This window comes from Bubalus bubalis, chromosome 2 (assembly GCF_019923935.1).
Source record: "Bubalus bubalis isolate 160015118507 breed Murrah chromosome 2, NDDB_SH_1, whole genome shotgun sequence".
NCBI lineage: Eukaryota > Metazoa > Chordata > Mammalia > Artiodactyla > Bovidae > Bubalus > Bubalus bubalis.
Window position 1 is genome coordinate 37,164,535 of NC_059158.1, and position 14,602 is coordinate 37,179,136.

Consider the following 14,602-nt stretch of genomic DNA (forward strand, 5'->3'; position numbering starts at 1 on the left):
GGGGAGGAGGAGTATAGGGCAGAAAGGACTGGCAGGGAGACCCCAGACACAAGTCCTGAAGGCTGACTCAGATGACAGAATGGCAATGGCGGAACAATAGATTAATATGAATGATGTCAAGGTTCCCAGCTGTCATCTGCCTGGGAAGATTTTATTTATTTATTCCAGTTTCTAAAGAGGGGCCTTTTGCTAGCGTGCCTTGAGATTTAGGTGTAAAATTTAAAGCACTAATTAAAATACATAAAACATGGCATGGAGCAATTAGAGTGGCAGGAAGAGGCATAGAGAAGCCTCATCAGTCCTGAGTGTTTGCGAGTGGGAAGAGCCCAGTGTCCTAGGAAGTCAGTGCCTTGCCCCAGACATTGAAGGTCAGGAGTGAAGGGGTTGTGGCTGAAGAGAGATCAAGAGATGAGAAAGATTTCTGGATGCCTTTCCAGGCCCCTGAGACCAGCTGGTGCTACCTGAAGAGAGGTTCCAAGCTCTTCACCTGTGTCTTTGTGATAAAAGCCCTCTACTTAAGCTAACTCGGTGGGTTTCTGATCCTTACAGTGAGTTTTTCTTTAAAATACTTGCCCCTACTTCCCTGTCAAGTTTTTAGGATCAAATCAGATCATGTATTTGAAAGTGCTCAGTGACCTGGAAGGAACTGTAGCAATTAGGAAATATCTGGAAAACAGTTCTAAGCTTAAATGTAATCAATGGATTGCTGCAAGGAGAACTCAGAGGCAGGAGGACTTACTGTGGGGAGAGTTTAATTAAGGGAGCTCTACAGAGGCAGTGGTTGTGCACAGAGATCTGTGGAAGGTGTGTGATACAGATGGCAAGAGAGAGAAGGAAGACCTGCAGGCAGGGGAAACAGCATAAGCAACCGTGTGAAGAACTGTAGGGTCAGAGGATGGCAAGCGGGCTGCTGGGGCTGCCTGCTAGCAGGGGTAGATTGGGGAATTCCAGTGAGTGGCTGCTTTCTGTATATACTGGGCACTAGGAAGCGGGAGACCTGGGTTCGATCCCTGGGTTGGGAAGATCCCCTGGAGGAGGGCATGGCAACCTACTCCAGTGTTCTTGCCTGGAGAATCCCCATGGACAGAGGAACCGGGCAGCCTGCAGTCTATGGGGTTACAAAGGGCTGGACACAACTGAGCAACTAAGCGCAGCACACAGGAAGCCTTTGGAGGTTAAAGCAAAAGGAATCTGATGGATTGGTTGGAGGCAGGATGGGAAATATTAATTAAGAAGTCAGTGTCGTTTCAGGGAGGGCTTCCCAGGTGGCTTCCTAGGTTGGGAAGATCCCCTGGAGAAGGAAATGGCAGCCCACTCCATTATTCTTGCCTGGAAAATTCCAGGGACAGAGGAGCCTGGAGGGCTACAGTCCATGGGGTCGCACGAGAGTCGAACATGACTTAGCACACATGCACTGTCATTCCAGGGAGTCTGGAAAAGCATTCCGAAAGAGAGATTTCATGAATGGAGAGAACCAAAATTAGGCCACAGGCTGGACACAGGGCACTCATTCATTCGTTCAACAAGGTCTGATGAGCACCTACTATGCCGAACATGTTCCAAGCAGACATGATTCAGAGGAAGTGAAACAGGTGTGGTTCCTGCCCTCCTGCAGCCTGGTTAGGCAGATGGACATTAATGCAGCAATGATACTAATCATTAAGTGATTACAAATGGTGAGAAGAACCTGCTGCAGGGCTTGACCAAATCGGGGAAAGGATGGAGGTGCATTAGGCAAGGCGTCCCAGAGGAAGTGAGTCTTTCCCTAAGACGCAGTTTGAGTAGTTTTCTAAGTGAAGAGTAAGTTGAGACACTCTCCAAGTTGTGAGAACAGAGGCCTGGAAGTGGTTGGAACACAGAGAGAGCTAGGACTGGGGGCTGCCTTCGTGAGGGAAGGGTCTGGGAAGGCGGTGGGGCCTTCAGGCTTGTATGAAAGAAAGATTTTGGTCTTGATCCTAAAACAGTAGGAAGCCACAGGAGCACGGGAGTAGGGAGGAATGTGATTGGATTTGTGATTTTTGAAGTTTTCTCTCCATGAAATGTGGGAAACAGCTAGGAGTGGGTCAGAAGAGAACTCTAGGAAGCCAGTTAAAAGGCTTTGGCTGCAAGCACTGGAAACCAACCCTGATTATCTCAGGCACAAACAGGCTGATTGGAACTAACTAGGGGGCTCATGGGCTTCCCTGGTAAAGAACCCACCTGCCAATGCAGGAGGCTCAAGAGACTTGGGTTTGAGCTCTGGGTCAGGAAGATCCCCTGGAGAAGGAAATGGCAACCGACTCCAGTATTCTTGCCTGGAGAAGCCCATGGACAGAGGATCCTGGAGGGCTACAGTCCGTGGGGTTGCAAAGAGTTGGACACGACTGAGTGCACATGTGCATGCACCTGTAATCAGATGATAAAGGGACTCAGAACTGAGAAGGCTCTGGGAACCTTGGTGACTAGTTTGGTCTTAAGCCCCCAAGACTCTTTCCCCTTCTCATTCTGTCCTCAGGGCTCTCACCCACAGGGGACATGATTGACAGCTGCTTTGGTCTTATCTTTACATTTACTACCAGGAAAAAGAGAAAATTCAAGGAAGGTTCTGATTGGGTGACTTGTATGCATGGGGGGGTCTAATTTTTGTGACTTGGAGACACACTGGAGGGACTCCTGGGGTTAACAACCCCACAAAAAGCAGATGGAGTCTGGAAAGAGCAAATCTCTAAAGGCAGTGTTGAAGGACAGAGGGATTTGCTGCCAGAAAATGGCAGAAGGGAGGCGGTAGGGCTCAAGGGAAATGGATGCTTAATGCAGACACTGTTGCAATAATCTAAATGGTGAAAAGCCCCAAGAATGGTTTTATCTTTGAAGGAGGATGGGAAGTAAAGAAAGGGGACTTAGAATTTTTAAGCTACCACATGCCAGATAGTTAGGTCATTTTCCTTATCTTCACAAGAGCCCCATGATCTAAGACTCATTTCACAGATGAGAAAGCTGAGGTTTGGGACAGGTAGGGCAGCTTACCTGAGATCACACAGGCATCGGGTGGCAGAGCCAAATTGATCCCAGGGCTTTAGGGTAGATCCTCCCATGCTATCTTGTATCTCATGTGTAGTCTTCCTGGGAAGTGAATTTGGGAGAAGAAAATAAAATTGGGCGTTGACTCTGAATTTCTCATCATGAAATGTGCAAAGTGTTAGTCATTCAGTTGTGTCTGACTCTTTGTGACCCCATGGACTAGCCTGCCAGCTCCTCTGTCCATGGAATTCTCCAGGCAAGCATACTGGAGTGGGTAGCCATTCCTTTCTCCAGGGGATCTTCCCAACCCAGGGATCAAACCCGCGTCCCCTGCATTGCACGCAGATTCTTTACCATCTGAGCCACTAGGGAAGCCCCTCTAATCATGGGGACACCAACTAAAGAGATCAGCTTTGGAGACAGGTTGAAATCCAGACTGCTAGAGAGGATGAGGGGTCCAGGGCAGATATGAAGGTGAGAAGGCACTCTTGCAGACCCCCAGGCGCATGGGTCTCCCATTAACATGGATCTCTGGGGGCCTTCTCCTTCACTTCTCTTTCCTTCCCCTGGACATGCTTACCTGACTGGTCCACCTTTTGCTGGTCTTCTAATTAACAGAAGAGCCAATTGTTTGATTTTTTTTTCCAAATTCATATTTTAGCAAAGGAAGCAAGATGATTTTGCATAGGTTTGTCTGATTGCTGGATTAGCAGGCGCCTTCCAACTTCTTAATCCTTATTTAATTTCTAGATCAACCTGGTTCAGCTCAACAAAGCCTACACCCAGGAAATTCAGGAGAAAAGCTGCATTTTCAGGAGTTAAGCGCTGGCATTGTACTCATTCTTCAATGTGACCAGATTGTGCCTGAGTCTGTAATGAGAAGGACAGGCTGACAAAGAAGTGAGCTACCAGGTACAAACCCAAAGAGCAGAGTCTGAATGTTGGAAATAATGCCTCGAAGAGATGGAGCGGGGCTGGGGCTTGGGAATGGAGCCAGGATGAGAGTGAGTGGATTAAGCGCCCCGAGACCGGGGAGCCTCGGGTTGAAGCACAGACTCACATCATATCCAGGGTCCAGGCAGGAAAAAGAGGTCACATTCAAATTGGGTACTTTCAAGAGAGTTTAACAAAGGGTCCATTTAGAGGTAAGGACAGGATGCAGAGACACCAGAGCGGGCTAGTATCTGGGGTTATCCCCACTCCTAGATCTGAAGGGGCAGCAAGAGGTCAGAATCACCAGGACCCAGAGGCAGAGTGAGTTGTGTGGAGGACCACTGCCTGACAGGTGCTGTGACCCCACCTGGTGGGCCCTGAGAGATGAGCACCCCAGTCTCCCAACCCTGAACTCTCGCTGGTGTTATTCATTGACCAAAGCCCACTGGAAGCCCGGGAGCAGGGGGCCCCTTGAGGAGTTCCCCGTAGAGCAGTCTCTTGGGGTGCAGACAGGGGAGGCAGGGGTGAGACAGAAAGGGGCAACATGAGATGCCCAGCGTGGCTCTCCGCGGTCACGTTCTTGTCCTCTCTTGCTGAACACTTGGCTGTGGGCAGCGGAGAATGAGCAATGGGTGGGAGGGGTGGGGGCCAAGCTTTAGCCTCAGCCTTCGCTGTCTGAGCCTGGCCTCTCTCTTTCTTGCCCTTTCCTGGCCGTGTCTCCATGCCCTTTCCTTCTCTCCTTACCTTCATCAAAGCTTGCTTGTCTCTAGGGGCTCATTAAGTAAGGGAAACTAGTCTGACAGACTGAACCTCGTTTGAACATGTTTTCCCTTCATGTTCATACAGAGAAGAAGCAACACCCAGATTGGGACCTGCCTCAGACCTCAGAGGAGTTTGGATGCATCTCCTCTGAGGATGGGAAAAATCAACCTATTTCAGGTATATCAGGCCTGCCTTGCCTTGGCTCTCATCTTGTCCAGGCTCTGAGGAGCTGATGGAGCAGGGCGGCCTTTGCACATGCTCCTGTCACACTCTTAACTCATTCAGTTTGGTGGATTCTGGTCCTTCCCTGCCCCTTTCTTCCAGGAAGCCTTCCTTGATTACCACCTGCATCGTTTGCCTCTGCTCTGCAAGCCCTCATCATTCACCGGTTCAGGTTATTCCTGGATGTGGCTCTGGCAGCACGTGTTACAGATTTCCCAGACTGTGATCATTCCCAAGGAGAGGCTCTTTGGAATCTCCCCTAGTTCTCCCTCCAGTATCTGTACCACCTCAGCCAATGTCTCTGGGACACGTGTGTGGTGAAGGGGAAGGCAGGATGCTCTTAGAATCATCTACACAGACTTCAGAGAAATGTTGCTGAGAAGTAGCTTGTAATATGGGCTCTCCACGTGGCTCAGTGGTAAAGAATCCACCTGCACTGCACGAGATGTGAGTTCGATCCCTGGGTTGGGAAGATCCCCTGGAGAAGGAAATGGCAACCCACTCCAGTGTTCTTGCCTGGGAAACTCCGTGGACAGAGGAGCCTGGTGGGCTATAGTCCATAGTGTCTCAAAAGAGTAGGACACGACTTAGCAACTAAACAACAACGACATGTAGTATATTCAGGGTCCCATGGTTCTGGGAACAGAGAGAGACCACTGAACCAGGGTCCCGTTCAGATTTTGGAAGCTGAGACTGTTAGACTTGGAAAGAAGCAAAAAAATCACCTAGCCCCATGAGTTGCATTAATTTTTAGCTGCTGCTGCTGCTGCTAAGTCGCTTCAATCGTGTCCGACTCTGTGCGACCCCATAGACGGCAGCCCACCAGGCTCCTCCTTTATTTTGCACAAGCATAATCTTTTATTTCCTACAAACATTCAAATAGATCACAGATAAAGAGCAGCTGCTTTCATTGAAGAGATGTAGCAGTTGGAGCTCCAATCACACAGCCTCGGATGGTCCCGAGGCCCTGGAGAACCAAGAGCTCCATGTGACACAGGCCAAAGCCCCCAGATTGTCCAACCCTAGTGTGAACACAGAGGCAACAGAGGGGGTGCCTCACCTGAGCAGGTTACTGGCAAAGGAGTGACGGGCGTTCCCAGGCTGGCAACATTCCTCCCCCAATCCTTGCTTCCTCTGAATGTCCCCACAAGGCACCACCCCGGGGTCAAGATCGTCTCCCTTGGTCATCTTTGGCTGGTCCTCTCCCTTGCCCATCAGATGTGCTCCAGGAAGCCAGGTGTGGGGGTGCAGAACACAGCCTGTGAAGCTGGGCCAGGCCAGTGGGCAGTGCTGGACACCCAGCATCTCTTCACTTACCCCAGCCCACTAAACGCCAATTGCCGAGCCATCCAGTTGCCAGCTGGCCCGGGGCTTTGAGGGTCACAGAGGGCCCAGGCCAGTTCCTCTCCTGTCCTCTGATGGGCCCTTTCCTCGCTCCCTCCTCCCGGGAGCTTCGTGGTGGCCTCTCTGCTAGGGTCCCTCTGCCCTCCCACCGCTCCTGTGTGCAGTCCCATTAGCATGCGGGGCCCGTGCTGGCTGGCTCCTCATATTATTTGCGCAGGTTAAGTATTCCTGATAAGACTTCTCAAATCAGAGGGCTGAAATGAACTTAATTAGAACTCGGAATACTCCAGGTAGAGATAAAAGGCAGTGCATCCAGGTCTCTGAAGCAACAAACTGGGGGTGGGGAGAGGAGCATGGAGGAGCAGGTGAGGGAACCTGGTCCCACGCCAGGATGAACCACTTTCCTGTGCAGAAATGGGGGAGATGGGGCCACCTGCGCTCTTCACCCCACAACTGTCCTCTCTCACTGCACTCGAACTCTGACCCTCTCCCCACAACGTGGATGTAGAGTCCACCCTTGGGACACAAGCAGCCCAGCTGTGAGGGGAGGGCCTGGGCTGCAGGGCACGAGGGGGAAAGAGAATTCCATCTGTAAAATGAGGGTAGATATCAGAACCCATCTCAAAGAATGGGCTGGGGTTTATATGAGTCATATGTGTGAAGAGCAGAGAACCGCTGGTACATGATAGGCGTTCAATAATAAATGCACAGGTATTATTATTGTTAGTGAACTGTGCCTTGTCCTGTTTAATCTGTGTGTGTGTGTGTGTGTGTGTGTGTGTGTGTGTAGTGGGGAGAGGATGTTCATTCCACGTGTGCCCCTGCACGAAATGATGCATCTGCAGGTGACCATACCAGACCTCAGAACCCATGTGGAGGGCTCTCATTGAAAATGCCTCTTGTCACCTCACCACCCACCTGGACGACCACCTTGACCTTTGCAATCTTGTCAAATCAGAGGACAAGGGCTTTGTGGGCAGATGGCAAATGCCAGCCTCAGCTCACTGGAGTTGGCACGTCAGGGATGCAGCTTGTGGAGCTGGAAGGATGAGGCCCTCTGCTGCCTGAAGGGATGGGGAGAGGATTGTGGGCCCCGCGGTACCCTGTGCCAGGCTCAGCATAAGTGACCCTGAGGGACCAAACCTCCTGGCCTCTTGGCATCAGCATCCCTGGGCCAGGCCTACTATGAACCACTAGGGGGACTGAGTCTGGAGATGTTGGCAAGGGGGCCTCCAGCTGCTCAGAGACCTGCAGAAGCATGTAGAATATAGAACTCATAGGCATTAGAGAGCCATTTCCATCGTAGGAGAAAACTGTGGCTCAGAGAGGGGGAGTTATTTCCCCAAAATCTCAGAGCTCGAGTTCAACACAGATCTCCCAATTCCATTTGGGCAAGAACAACCTCTTCTAACTTTCCAATAAAAAATGGATGCCTCGGTAAGGACAATGACCCTAACCTTTGTTTAGGGCTTTACAGTTTATAACACCTACCTAATCTGTAATGGGGATGTTCTTTCACAGATATGAAATCAATGCATTTTAATTTCATCACTAAATTGCATTCTCACACAGCCTTCCTTCGTCAAGGCTGAGCCGTGAGTCTGTCAGCCCCATGAAGGAGAGGGTGAGTTTACTCTGAACAAAGACTCCATGGTCTCCAGACTCTGGAGAACCCAGCGGGATTTGTGGTTCATGCACTGTGACCCTGGCAGGGAACTTCTCTATGCTGGGCCCTTTTCATCTGCACCAGGGGCTGTTCCAAGGCCTCCTTCTTAGGGCAGCTGTGAGGTCAGCAGTGTCTGGTGCTGAGTACATGCCTCACACCTGTTGGCAAGGCTGGAGGACACAGTCACAGAGCTTCACCCAAGGGATATCCATCAGACAGCATGGGGATCCCGTTCATTCCTGTCCTGGGGGTCTTAAGGGGGCAAAGGAGCTGAAGATAAGTGGGTGGGCAATGAGACTCTCAGCTGATCTTTCTCCAGGCTGAGCTACCCAAGGAGAATGGCGTGCTGGGTGAGGTAAGGAGACACTGAGAATAGAGGGGAGGCTGATCCTCTTCTCCTCTGGGGCTTGAGAAGGTCATCACCTCCCAGGCTGCTCCTGCCCTGATGGCCAGTGGCTGTACTGAGGTCAGCCAGGTGACAGAGGGCAGGAGTTTGGGTCTCTGAGCACCCCTGAGCTCCTGGGTGCCGGAAAGGGAGCCCAGATGCTTCTGCTTATCCTGAGGTTATGTGAGTCTGATGGAGGAGTTTCTTAGAAGGTTCAGGGAAGACTGCAGGGTGGGACCTCGGAAGATCCTCAGCACCAACAAGAGACAAGATAGGACCAGTTCTATATGGAGTTCTAGGATGGCCCAGCCCTGCTGGAGGGGAGAAAGAGTGGGAAATTTAGCAGCCTCGAACATCGGCAGAGCAATCCTGCTGAACTCTTAGGGTAGACCGCACCACCCCATCTTGCTGGGTACCAAACAGCGCATGCACAGACTGGCTTGAGGCCAAAGGTGCCCTTTTCTCCCAGCGTCATGCAGGCCACTGCCCATCTACATAGTTGCCATCCTGGAGGGCACATAGAAAACAGAGAGGTCAGCACTTTGTCCACCAGAAACTGTGTGGTTCCTTTAAAAGGCTGTTGAAATTACTGAGTCAGGGGACTTCCCTGGTGGTGTCATAGCTAAGACTCTGCGCTCCCAATGCAGAGGGCGTGGATTCAATCCCTGGTCAGGGAACTAGATCCCACATGCTGCAGCTAAGAGTTTGCATGTTGCAACGAAGACCCGGCACAGCCAAATAAATGAATTAAATTGGATTAATAAATATTTAAAATAAATAAATTACTGACTCAAACCTAGATTGCTGTATTGGGCTAAACTTAGTTTCTCCCTTTTCCATGACCCACAGGATAGGAGCTCGCTCTCCAATCGGCTGATAGGAAATAAAGAAAAGGGCTTTCTCACACATCTGAGCACACGGTGAGTACATCTGTGACCTTGCCACACTCATACTTTCTTGTCTGATTTCTCCTAATTGCTGGAGAATGGCCACCAGCAGGGGTCAGTTTAGCAAGGCCATATGGTCTGGAATGGCAGAGGCCATTGTAGCGTGCCCAGAATCATCTTTATTACCACCATTTCCACTGCCAGAGGCTCCTCCTGCTAGCAGGTCCCTCAGTGCTGTGTTCTTAGCTGGGCTGAGTGTGGAGAATAACTGAAGGTAGACACAGCACAACTGGGAGAAACAGCTCAGGCTTTGGAACCACTCAGTCCAGACCTGGGCTGAAATCCCAGCCCCACTGTTTACCAGCTGTTGCAACCCTGGGGAAGCAACTTGGCCCCTCTCAACTCTAAAGTGGAGATAATAATAGCACTGAGTTTGCAGTCTGGATGTGAGAATTAGAGGTGTAGGTAGAGCACTAACTGTGCCCTGGACATAATAGGTGCTCAATAAATTGTAGCAAATTTGTGGGTGAACGAATGGGCTAACTTGATGGTTTTGAATTGTGCTGGATAAGACTCTTGAGAGTCCCTTGGACTGCAAAGAGATCAAACCAGACACTCGTAAAGGAAATCAACACTCAAAAGGACTGATGCTGAAGCTGAAGCTTCGATATTTCACCTGATGCAAAGAGCCATTTCATTGGTTAAGACCCTGATGCTGGGAAAGATTGAAAGCAGAAGGAGAAGAGGGAGGCAGAGGATGAGATTGTTAGATAGCATCACCGACTCAATGAACATGAATTTGAGCAAACTCCTGGAGATGGTGAAGGGCAGGGAAGTCTGGTGTGCTGCAGTCTATCAGGTCGCAAAGAGTCAGACACGACTTAGTGACTGAACAGCAACAGCAAACTTGCTGAGACAAGCACACACGCGTGGACTCCACACTGAAAGGCAGCGTGTGTGTTTGTGTGCTCATTCGCCCTGCCATGTCCGACTCTTTGCAACTCCCACCAGGCTCCTTTGTCCATCGGAGTTTTCAGGCAAGAATAATGGAGCAGGTTGCCATTTCCTCCTCCAGGGGGTCTTTCTGACCCAGAGATTGAACCCGCATCTCTTGTGTCTCCTGCACTGGCTCATTCATTGCCACTCCACCGCATGGCATTTAAGACTTAAGGCTGAAGCCAAATGGCCTTGCGTTCCTGACTTGGTCACTCCCTTGCTATATAACAATGGAAATTTTATTTAACCTCCCTAGATCTCGGATCTTTCATGGGTACAGTGAGAAGGAGGAGAAGGATATCCGTTAAATGGCTCTACTGTGGATGAAATGAGTTCATGTAAACAAGCTTCGGACAGCAGCAGTACATGGCATGAGTTAAGTGCTGCATACAAGCTTGCCATTATGATAATGACAATGTGCTAAGGGATGCCATTCCACCCCATCTCTGTGCCCAGCACTGCCGTGGGCCTTGGGGAGGATATATGAGAAGCATAAGACATGACAGCTGGCCTCAAGGAGCTTGTTGAGGAGGCTGGATGATGCGAAGATGATGGGCAAGAGTGATGGGAATGCAAACAAGGGCCCAGGGGAATCAGACAGCGGATGCCATAGGGAGCAGAGGAGCCAGTGGAGGGAGGCTTCAGGGGAAAGGACGCCTACTTGGAGGATGCACAGGGCGTGTTAGTCAGTCTGAGCAGGCCTGGTGTCTCATCACTACTACCATGAGGGCAACTGTTAAGACAGTGACCGTGTAACAGGCAAGGGCTGCCTGGGAGTCCAGACACTGGGGGCCTTTTCCTTGGCTTCATCGTTTGAAGAACAGAAGACTTGGGGCAATCACTTGCCTCTCTGAGGCTCAGTTTCCTTAAACATAAAACAGTAATAAGGCTTTCCCTGGAGGACCATGGAGAAGGAAATGGCAACCCACTCCAGTATTCTTGCCTCGAGAATCCCATGCACAGATGGGTTATAGTCCATGGGATTGCAAAAGTCAGACATAACTCAGCAAACAACAACTGGAGGAGCAACCTAGACAGCATATTAAAAAGCAGAGACATCACTTTGTCAACAAAGGTCCATGTAGTCAAGGCTATGGTTTTTCCAGTAGTCATGTATGGATATCAGAGTGGGACAATAAAGAAAGTTGAGCACCGAAGAATTGATGCTTTTGAACTGTGGTGTTGGAGAAGACTCTTGAGAGTCCCTTGGACTGCAAGGAGATCCAACAAGTCCATCCTAAAGGAAATCAGTCCTGAATATTCATTGGAAGGATTGATGCTGAAGCTGAAATTCCAATACTTTGGCCACCTGATGGGAAGAACTGACTCATTGAAAAAGACCCTGATGCTGGGAAAGATTGAGGGCAGGAGGAGAAGGGGACAACAGAGGGTGAGATGGTTGGATGGCATCATCGACTCTATGAATATGAGTTTGAGCAAGCTCTGGGAGTTGGTGATGGACAGGGAAGCCTGGCGTACTGCAGTCCATGGGGTCACAAAGAGTCGAACACGACTGAGCAACTGAACTGAACCGGAGGTCCAGTGGCTAAGACTCTGTGTTTCAACGGCAGTGGGCATGGGTTCAGTCCCTGGTAGGGAAAATAAAATCCTGCATGCCACTCAGCAAGGTCAAAAAAAGAGAGAGAATAATGGTACCTATCCTTTCAACTTCACAGGATTGGAGCCAAGCTAAAATAAACCAATAAGGATGAACTCAAGGGGTTGCTATACTCGGTATGGTTTAGCCAATGTACTGTATTAAGAGCCAATCCTGAGAACTATTGGGAGAACTCAGTGTAGACACTCTAAAGGAGAAACTGGGGAGGGGACAGTCATATTATCACACAGGCTGAGAGGTCTCCTATGCATTTGAGTTTTAATTTTTCCATACCCTTGACATTAACCATGAGTCAAATAGCTGGCATTTGTATTTTTTCTCTACCTCAGCCGCCTGCTCCCCACCCCCACCCCATCTGCCCAGTGTCAGGGTGGGTGACAACAGGAACACCAAGCTCCAAGCTTCTTAGGGGAAAAAGATTCTAGAATCCAACCAAGCTTGTTTGTTGGGTGGTGACCTTTCCCTGGCCCATGAGATGCTGGCCAGGGGGTCCCATCTGCTATCCACCCCTCCCCCCACATGCCCATCCACCTCTGCTCACCAGCTCCACCCCAGTTTCTACTCTGCTCATCCCTCAACCCAGAAATCAAACTTTATCACCTTCTATCCAGCGTCTGCACTGTGATAAATAGTTGTGGAATGCTCCTGAGGAGGGGGAAGAAAAATTTCCAGCATTTAAAATATTGAGCTGCTCAGAAATAATTATTCATGAGGCTTTTGTGCATGCATTAGAGTTTCCCCTCGAGGCTGAGGGCCGCCTGCTGGAACGAACTTAGCCACTACTTGGCCTTTCTTTCCCCATTTTCATTTTGCTCTCTCTTTTTTCCTCCCTGCGTTTGCAGTTCCTTAAAATATTCAGATTGAAACATTAAAAATGCTCATCAACAGGACATGGACAGGGTTATGCTGAGCTCATCAACAGAAGGAGCCTACTGGTGGGAGGAAGGACTTGAGATGGACCGTAGTGAAGAATGCACACAGGAGTGGTGGTGGGTGTGGGTTTGAGGTGACGGAGCTCTTAGGGGGCCCCAGTCTGAGGGGAGACACAGCCCAACCAAGCCCTGATAAACACTGGGGAATTCACCTAAAGAAAAGGACATGGTCCTTGTCCTTGAAGAACACCTATCTTATTTAGGAGACAGATACATGAAAGTTTTTCGATTCGCTATGATAAATGCTGGAGCGAAGATGAATCCACAGTTCTGGGGAGAGCGCTGGAACATTCTCTGCAGGAGCTGGCCTGCCTCTCCTTTTGGCTCATGCACCCCGCATCTCCATTTTGCTGTGGGGTCTTGAAAAAAGATAGGAATAGAAAGAACCCTGGTGTTGAGTGTAGAATATGTTAACCTCTGTAATGACGTTTTTTACACGTTTGTGGCTTGTTCAGTAACAACCCTGAGACGTGTCCTGTACAGTCTCCCAAAGCTCCCCAGTGGGATCAGCCCCCCACAGTACTTGCCCACAGTAATAACTCACTCCCTATATGAGCTTTCTTCACTTTTTTATTTCCTCTTTTCTTTGTGGGTACTTTCTGAGGTTATTTCCCCAATGGACTACTTGTCCCAACATCATTGTCTCACAGTCTGTTTCTGGAGAGCTCCGTCCAAGACCCTTGAAGTGAATGTCTCTCCTCCTCTGATCAGCTAGAGAAAAGATCATACAACCAAGAGATGAGGGTACTGACCTGGGAAAGACAAGAAGATGCATCTTATTGTCACCATTTTTTCAGCACCTGACATGGTACCACACACAGGAGGGGTGGGCAGATGCTCAGAAAGTATTCCATTGATTGAACTAACTCAAGTGCATTCTGTCATCAACTTGGTGTGTGACCTTGGGCAAGTCACTTTACCCCTCTGAGTCACTGTCATGGTCTTCAATGAATGGATGATAACATTGCCTGTTTTAGAAGAAGGAATGAGACAATAGCTGTGAGTAAGCCTTGTGATTCTAACGCCCTCTAAATTGTAAGAGGTGGGAGATTAGAGAGCTGCCTCTTAGCCTTGGGGCTCCTTTTCAAAGCACCCAACTAGGAACATTTTAGTGGCTAAAAAACAGCATCAATTTTCTCATTGAAATTCTTTTATTCCACAAAGTGAATAATCTTAGTGAAAGGAATATGCATTATGTTTTCTGTAGGATTCATTAAAGTTGTTTTCATTTTGACTTAAAAACATGCAGTGTCTGAATATTTAGTCTGAAATGGCTCTGTGCAAAAAGAAAGGCTGTTCTTCACCAATCTTCATTCAATAGCTGAGAAAATGGGCGAAGAAAGGCTATATCTTTCGCAGGGCCACAGGCTGCTTAGACAAATTCATGAATTCCGCAGAGCCTTCGTGGGCATGGGCTCCAGCCACGCCCTGTGCTGGGTGTGGGTGTGCCGTGGCCCTGTTGTCATGGAACTGTCAGTCTCATGGGGCATGGGATGAAAGGAATAGTCACACTAAGGTTTAACAATAAGTCCTATGATAGCAAAAGTGTGTTTCTCTAAGAATTAAAGCAGTGGAGCTGGTGCAAGTGGATGATGGAGAAAGTACCCAGAAGAAAGTGCTACCTTAGCTGAAGTCTGAGACATTATTTGAGAAAAAAAATCAAGGAGAGTTTCCTAGAGGAGAGAGCATATGCAAAGGTCCTGTGGCCCGAGGTGGTAATAGTGGGTTTGATGAAGTGAAAGGAGCTCCTTGAGGCCACAGTGTGGAGAGTGAGAGGTGGAGTGAAGAGAAATGGGGCTGCAAAGGTGGGCAGGGAGAGGCCACTGGGTCCTTAAAGGCTATAGGCATTACAATCGA

At 49.3% G+C, this 14,602-nt stretch overlaps 1 long non-coding RNA gene across 1 annotated transcript; it reads left to right on the forward strand.

Annotated features, from left to right (window-relative positions):
- The first annotated feature begins 3,752 nt into the window (after window positions 1–3,752).
- LOC123328415 lies at window positions 3,753–5,418 on the forward strand. Its single transcript, XR_006543226.1, has 3 exons — window positions 3,753–3,912; window positions 4,780–4,872; window positions 5,020–5,418. It is a non-coding gene; the product is annotated as an uncharacterized LOC123328415 (long non-coding RNA).
- The last annotated feature ends 9,184 nt before the right edge of the window (window positions 5,419–14,602 follow it).